Genomic DNA, 8,789 nt, shown 5'->3' with positions numbered 1-8,789 from the left:
TTCCTGGTATGTAGTAGATGTGAACTAAATTTAAATTTACCATTTAAAGTCATACAAAAAGGCAGACTACCGGATAACGTTCTGCTGAGCCTAGCACTAGTCTTGAGGTAATGTCCATGCTCCCATTACACAGGGCTACAGCCAGATTATGGAAAGACCCTTGTTGAAGTTCTCAAACATTTGGATACACTTGGCTGTGGTCAGCAGGCTCCAAGAGAGAGAGACTATCTTGGCTGGGGGCCATCCAAGTGATGCTCTGGTGTAATATGCAGAGATATGCTATAGAGAGCCACATGATTTTCTGACACCCTCTCCTCTTCCTCCTGGAATCAGCCTCAAAGCTTTGTAGAATATCTACTCTTCATGAACGTGCTTTGGCTGCAGTTACAGGCCCTCCTCTTGAAGGAGATGTGGCCTCAGTTAAACGACACGATCAGATTTTTTTTTTCTCTTCATCTATTTCTTCCTGAAATAAAGCAGAATGGGGGAGGGATCTCTTTCTGGACCTTTTGCCAGCTTAATGGGTTTTGTGAAATGACTTCCCGGCAAGGAAATCCAGGGGTTGAGTGGAGCGGTGTATGTGAGCTTTGTCAGAGTAGCATGCTTGGGTGAGTCTTTCTCCATGATAAAGGGAAGAATTAATTAGAGCCATAAATTATGGATTACTAATCACTGTGCATTCTAATGAGAAGATATTCAGCTAGTTTGGGGTTTTCTGCGGCCCACATGCGTGGTTGCGTACTTCAGCATAGTTTCTCTGGGGCTTCTTGACTTCCCCCTCTTCTCTCAAGGTGTCTGACCTGAGTGACATCCTAGAGGCATTATCGGCTTATCCACTAGAAAACCAAGAGTGCATTAGCTTTCGAAGCCTCAAGGAGTAAATATTGTTAGAAAGTGCTGGAATCACCAAGCAGATTTGCTGCTACCTTTTGGATTGAGGCCATAGCTAGGGAAACACAATTTTGTTAAATATTTAAACAGCAACTTCCAAGTATCATCAAACCATGGAAGCAGACCCCCACCACGACTGCCATCACTACCTCCCCCACCCCCCCAAAAAGTAAAATAATTCGTTTTCATGTTGGGCAAGAAGATGAATTTCAAAATGAAATTTCTAACATCATAGAATGTTAAGCAGCTATTAAAATGATATTTACATAGAGTTTTTAATGATATGGAAAGAATCTTATAACCTTAAGCACAAAAATGGAATAGAAAATTACATTAATATACAGAACGATCTTAATAAGGTTTCAAATGCATGGGGTGGTGGGGGTGGGGGGGAGTTTGAAAGAAATAAGCCAAAATTTCAGTAGGGTAGAATTAAAGACGATTTTTCCTACTCTTCAAAACCTGTCCACATTTTCCAAATTTTTAAAACATGAGCATGTATTACATTCAGAAACAATTTGACCATATGATTTTTTTAAACCACATATATGACAACTCCAAATCAGCAATACTAATCTAGTTGATCAAAGGCCACTCTCCCAACCCTCAAAGGGTGGCCTTTGACATTGATCAGGGTGGAGGTAACGAGCAGCTTAGGAGAAGACACTATCCTATGACTGCACTTTCTTCATTGTCCTGCCTTTGGGAGAGTTCTGGCTGTTTGGGGATCCATGCCAGTACTTCTAGCTTGGAAGTGGTGATTAGGGGGTGTTTTTGAAAAGATCATCCTGGCAGCAGCGCAAAGAGTCTATCAGAGGGGTACCAGAGTCCGGAAATTACAAGGCTATACAGGCAAGAAATAATGGTAGTTTGGGTAAGTGTGGAAGCAGTGAAGATGAGAGAGAAGTGGGCACTTTTGAGAGATATTCAGGAGCTTAAATCAATAGGTCTTAATAATGCATTTCAAGTGGGAAAATAAGTACGAGAGAGCTAGTGAACAAGAGAGATATCTCTTTTTCTGACCATGTAAGGGATAGAGTGTGAGTGAAAAAGAAGCACCAAAAGAAGCACTACAATATGACAAGGTTGTTTATTGGGTGGGAAGAGGGAGTAGACTAACTATTATTGCAAAACAGATTGGCCTAAACCTAGTGGCTTAAAATATAAACATTTATTATCTCAGTTTCTATGAATCAGGAATTTGGGAACAGTTGGGTGACTTTGGCTCAGGATGTTGCAGTCAAGATGGTGGTCAGAATTGCTTTCATCTGAAGGCTTCCCTGGAGCTGGAAAATCTATTTACAAACTTATTCATGTGGCTGTTGGTTGAAGGTCTCACTTTCTTATCACGTGGGCTTCTCCATGAGGGACCTTACAACCATCTTCCCCAGCATAAGTGGTCCAAGAAAGAGACAGAAAGAAGGAACTGAAGCGCTTTTTATGACCTAGTCTCTGAAGTCACACACTGTCATTTCTCTCTCTCTATTCTACTGAAGTGAGTTGCTAAGTCCAACCCACACAGTAGAATTAGGCTCCACTTTTGAAGGGTGTGTCAAATAATTTGTGGACATATTTTAAACCATCATGGGAGGGAGTGCTAGGTCATGTGCTTAGTTCTTGACATACTAAGTTTGAAGGGCCATCGAGAAACTTGAATCTCAGGTAGATGTAGATATGGATCTGTCCCCCACTGCATCCCATTCCCAAAATATTTGGGCTGGTGATACAAAAATTGTGAATCTTCCAGATTTACATGGTAATGGAATTTTTGGGTGTGATTTCTTAAGAAAAAAGTGTCGAGTAAAATTTTTAAAAAAATGAATAAAGGTTAAGGAATTCTAACAATGTCTGTATAGAGGAAAATGAATTTGCAAAGGAGACAGAGAACAAAACACACACACACACACACACACACACACACACACACACATACACAGAGCAGAGGGCAGGCGGCAGGAAGTGGGAGGGGGTAGGGAGGAAAACCAGGAACTGTTATATCATGAAAGCCAAGCAAATGATACTATGAAAGTACAAGAACCGATTAGGAGCTAATTTGGTGACTGCAAGGCTGGAGGCCAGACTAGAGTAGATGTCTAAATGTGGGCACTGATTACATACATTTTTTTATATTTTTGTTTTGAACTAAATTTAGTCTTACATAAAAGTTACGAAATAATACAGCAGATTTGCATATACCGTTCACCTGGCTTCCCCTATTGTTAACTGCTTATATAACTGCAGCACAATTATTGACTCCGGAAAGTTAACCCTGGTTCAATAATATTAACTGAAGTATAGATCTTATACAAATTTTCCCAATGGTGTTGGCAAGAATACTACAGAAATGATGCCATGATCTTCTCAAGGGCCCTGTTTTGTTGATATGCCTTGTAACTGGTGATATTAACCTTGATCACCTGGTTAAGATGGTGTGCTGCTGGATTTTTCTTCTGTAAAGTGACTTTTTTTTCACCTTTGTAATTACCAAACATCTGTAGGAGATACACAGAGACTGAAACATCTTGGTTTTCCTCAAACTTTGTCCGACTATTTTTAGCATCAATCAATGGACCTTGTTTACATAAATGGTGTTTGCCTAATTGTACTTTTCTATTTTCTTATCTCCTTCTACATTTATTCATTGAAGTTTTGGTGTAAGAAAGAGCTGTCCCTTTTCCCCAGCTATTTATTTATTCAAATATTTATGTCAATATGACTTAAGGACATTGACTTTATTCTAGTAGTTAAAATCCAATACTGTCATTATTTATTTTCATGCTCAAATATTTCCAACTTTGGTCATTAGGAGATCTTTCAAGTTGTTTTAACTGTCTTTTATGAAAAGTCTCCTTTTTTATTTGAGCGCTTCTTACTTTTTTGCATTCCAAGATACTCCAAGCTCATATTTTTTTTTTCCTTCCCCAGACCTGGTATCAAACATTTCTCAGAGAATGGTGTTTAGAAAAGATCTGATCATTAGATGTGCTCATAGCAATTAGAATTTCTATGCTTCTAGAACTTCTCAGTGGATGGAACAGGAAATGCATGTATGTATGCTAATCCACATATACACAAGCATCTGTATTTATCTGTGTGTGTGTATACATGTATATGTATTTGTTTATATACATATATATGCTGTACGTGTATATACATTTACAGATAACAAACCATAGGTTTATACTGATGACTGTTTTCAATTCATTTCCACAAATTTTGTTTTAGTTTTCCCCCTTTCTTTACCTGTAACTTCTTTCTCCAATGGCAAGCAAGCTGGCTCTCATTTATCCTGCCTGTGCGTTATTAGGAGATCTTTATTTCATTGATTCTGGTGAACTCCTAAAGTTGCTTTAGAATTGTTAAATTCTCATATCTCAGTAAGAAACAAATTAACTGATGAAATAAATGCAGCATTTATGCGCAGTTCTTTTTGCCTGTAGTTGTACAGTATCCAGTTAACATATTATTTACTGAAGTTATTTCTTTTCTTCTCTGTCCTCTTCAGTGCACTTATGTTATTTGTTTGCTATAAAGAATCAAGTTAATTTGCTAATTTTTTTGTCCTATTTTGGATCCCTCATCCCCATCCTGGTTGGTTCATTTATTCTGGTGAAATCTTAAGGTTGTAAGAAACATTAGTATGATTTTGAGAGCCAGAGGTTATGCTCAGAGAAGTAAACTTCTTTCTCACTCCTGTAACCCCAATCTTACTTTTTAAACAAAAATGTTCCCTTCTTTTCACCCATTCTCAATTGCCTCTCCTTTCTAGCGAGTAACCCATTTCCTTAATTTGTGAATCATCCTTCTTTTATTTCTTTTGCACAAATGAGTAGATACATGTGCTTTTACTTATACGCTCTTCTTGCACATAGAAAGGTAACATACCATACATGTTCTTTTACGCTTTACTTTTTTACTTACCAGCATGCCCTGGAAATCATTTCATATTATCCTATAGTGCTCTTTCTCATTTTTATGACCATATTAGCTCTTCATTGTGTGGATGTAAGATAGTTTATACAACCACTACTCTATGACTGTACGCTTGGGTCATTTTCAATATTTTGTAGTCACAAACAATGCTACAAGGAATAGCCTTCTGCATATATAGTTTTCTATGAATAGAGATTAATTCCTAGCCATGGGATTGTAGGCCAAAAAGCAAGTGCATTTGTAGCTTTGTTACTACATTTTAGCTAAATTTACCTCCAGAGAAAATGAGAGTGCCTGTTTTCCTATAGCTTCACTCCCAGAATGTGTTGTCTTTTTTTTTTTCTTTTTAACTTTTGTTAGTCTGTGTGGTGAGAAATAACATCTCAGAGTTATTTAAATGTGTATGTCATTTATTAGGAGTAAGCTTGAACATTTTTTCATTTTTTAAGAACCTTTTTTGTGAATCGTCTTTGTGTGTCTTATTTTTCATTTCTCTATCAACTTTTTGGTCTTTTCTTCTCAATTTTAAAAATCATTTCTTTATTGGGCATATTATCTCTTTGTCTGAGCTATCTGTGTTATCTGTGTTAGCTCAAGCTAACAGTTTGTGTATGGTATGTTTTGTGATGCAAATTTTTTAAAAACAATCGTTCTTTCCTTTTGTTATCTCTGGATTTAGTCACTCATTACAAATCTATTGTTTTAAATCATACCTCTATCCCCAGTCCAAGCTAAACACTCTGAACCATCCAAAGAAGAAATAGTCTATATTTACTTCTTAGAATCCTTCCCCCACCTTTTCCAGAATAAACTAGAATTGCCCCAGTCCCTACACGGAAGATTCATCAGTTTGTTCACTTCTACTTAACCATTTCTCATCTGCTACCTAACCTTGGATTTCTGATCAGATAGATTTCGTGGCTCTGTTTAATATGTGGTTTCATCTGTGACTCAGGGATATACTGCCACCTGGAAGGTCAGAAATCTCTTAGCAGTTAATGGCCACCTACCTACCTAAGAGTTGGCAAACAAGCATTTAACACAAAGTATAGCCCGTAGATTCCACTACAACAAAACCTTGGCTTGTGAGCATAATTCTTTCTTTAAACATGCTTGCAATCCAAAGCACTTGTATATCAAAGCGAATCTCCCCTTAAGGAATAATGGAAACTCTGATGATTCCTTCCACAACCCAAAAATATTCATATAAAATGATTAAAATACCATAATATAATACACAATAATAAAGAAAATACCAATTTTGAAGAAAAATAAGCAAATTTACCTACACTTATCTTTGAAAAGCTTCGTGGCTGGTGTGAAGGAGACGAGAGAGGAGGGTTATTGTGTAGGACGACACTCACTATCACTAATGTATGATGACTAGCGTACTGTAGTAATAAACTCTTGTCAGATACTGTATTTAATGTACCTGGCAATAAGGCGGCAGAGGAAAGGGTCTGTATCTGCAGGCAGCCTGACCTAGAATGAAGCAGAGCATTCCTAAGCTTACTCTTGCCTGGAAAAGCAAAAGACAGTCCAGGTGCTCTGAACTGACCAAAAATACAATAGTGTCAGTATGGGCACCTTCCAGCATTCTGAAAAATCACTGATTTCTGCCAAACACTGCAGCCTGAGCCTGAGCACCCAAGCATGGAAGATGATCCTGCAGCTTGAGAGAGAAAGAACCATTGACTCAGTTACGATCATGTGATGTTTGTCTTCGCGTGCTACTCGTATTGCAAGGCAGCGCTCTTTTATCAAGTTAAAATTTATTATAAATGTGTGCTCATCTTGCAGAACACTTGCAGAACAAGTCACTCGCAATCCGAGGTTGTACTATATGTATATAGGCACACGTTTTACAGAAGGCCATAGTGTGAGCACCAGTCAATGAATTCCAGCATGACTGACTCTGCTTGCAAATGAGCTCTGTGCCAGGTGCTATGGGTCCATAAGAGAACTATAACGCATAGCCTCTGTTCTTACGGAACACATAATTTCCTCCAAATGCTAATGTGAACACAGATCAAAGAGATAGATTGTAATAGTACATTGTCCATAAACAAGAGCTTGCCTGTAGGTTGCAAAGCACTAACTTGGGGCATAGTGGACATTAATTGAAAGAAAAGAAAAAATCACTCAGGTCTGAAGTCATGTGGTGAATCTTGAGATGAAACTTGAGGGAGGGGTAGGATTCGGATGGGTAATGAAGAAGAGAACATTCACTCATTTCATGAGAATGTACTGAACTGAGCACCTGCTAGGTGGAAAATATGAGCTCCATCTAAAGTGCAAAAATGAGGGGCGCTTGGGTGGCTCAGTTGGTTGAGCATCCAACTTCAGCTCAGGTCATGATCCCACAGTTTGTGAGTTGAAGCCTCGAGTCGGGCTCTGTGTTGACAGCTCAGAGGCTGAAGCCTGCTTCGGATTCTGTGTTTCCCTCTCTCTCTGCCTTTCCCCTGCTCCTTCTCTCTTTCTTTTCTCTCTCCCTGTCAGTCTCTCTCTCTCTCTCAAAAATAAAAAAATATTTTAAAATTTTTAAATAAAAAAATAAAGTGCAAAAATGTTACAGCCCAGCTTCCTTTTTAAAAAGTATGCACCCATCCACATGCCACCAGATTTCTTCCTATTTTAACATTTTCAAAGTACTTTTTGCTGAGAAATGTTAGATGGGATTTACCCCAAAATATTCTCCCAAATGTTAGAGGCGGTCTGATCTGATGTACTTGCAAAATGTATGGAAAATCATTCCTTTCCATTTTTTACTCATCAAAGATGCTTTCCCGTTTGTTCTCCACCCCATCCCTTTTCCTCCCTTTTAACAATAACCCTGAAGACTGAGTATTATAATCCCCATTTCACTGTTGAAAGAATTTAGATGTGTGAAGCCCAATCACTCTTTAACGGAAAAGATGAGGGGATGATCCAGGGCCTGAGTTGTGAACTCCTGGGTCACGTGAGCTTACCTTTCCTCAGCTGGAGGAGCGGGGTGTGGAACAGAGATGAGTCTAGGGTCTGGACAAGAATTCCCAATCCCCAGCTATGGTGTCTGTAGACACACTGGCATGGTTGTTCCCACCCACTGTGATGTGAACAAGTCCCTTTCGATTCCTTTCTATATCTCAGCCTCTTCCTCTGAAAAATGAGGGCTCTGGACTAACCATTCTCTAAAATTTAGTGCTAACGGTCTCTGCTGCGAAGCGCCTCACCAGCTCACGCTGCATTCTGCTCCACGTGGCCATCAGATTGTTCACAGTGTCCACGTAGGAGAAGGCACTTGGCCTGTTGACCTCCAGAAGCATCCCTCACCTCCACACCTGTGCAGAGAAGTCCCCCCCCCCAAAATGTCATATTCACCTTACTCCAGGGTCCTTTGATGTAGTAACTGGAGGGTTGGGCACAGCAGCGGGAGGAAAGGTAGGAGAGCAGAAGAGGAAATAATTTCAAGGAAGAACTTGCCTCTGATGCAGACAGCTTAGGTTAGAGAATTTTGTACTCGAGTAGCAGCAAATGTTATAAAAGAATCACTGGGGAGAGCAAGGTCTCCTAGCCCCTGCTCTGAGCAGAGCTGTGAAAAATGAAGTCGAAAAAGCCAGATTTACAGATCATCTAGGGAAGCTGAAATCCAGCAGTAGGATATTAAACACAAAAGAGCTGAAGTTAACATGAAGCGTTATTGGTTTGGGGAGATGGGCTATTTCCCCAAGGTCCATAATTAGAACCGGGAACCTTTTGCATGTAATTAAGAGTAAGAGATTGGTTTAACAACCCCAGCTGAGCGAGTCTGAAACATTTTTTTTCCAACTGGCATTTGGGATTAGGAATTTTTTTTCCTTGTACTTGTAAAATGTGAGAGTTTCCTGACTATTTAGGAAATTGAGGCTAATTCTACTTCCACAAGCACTTTTGTTGCTAATAATAATAGAATATGTTTTGCATATGTGATGTGAAATCAACAAGGT

Source organism: Hyaena hyaena, unplaced genomic scaffold (assembly GCF_003009895.1).
Source record: "Hyaena hyaena isolate Hyena2069 unplaced genomic scaffold, ASM300989v1 scaffold_43, whole genome shotgun sequence".
Taxonomy (NCBI): Eukaryota; Metazoa; Chordata; class Mammalia; order Carnivora; family Hyaenidae; genus Hyaena; species Hyaena hyaena.
This window is presented reverse-complemented; position numbering follows the sequence as displayed.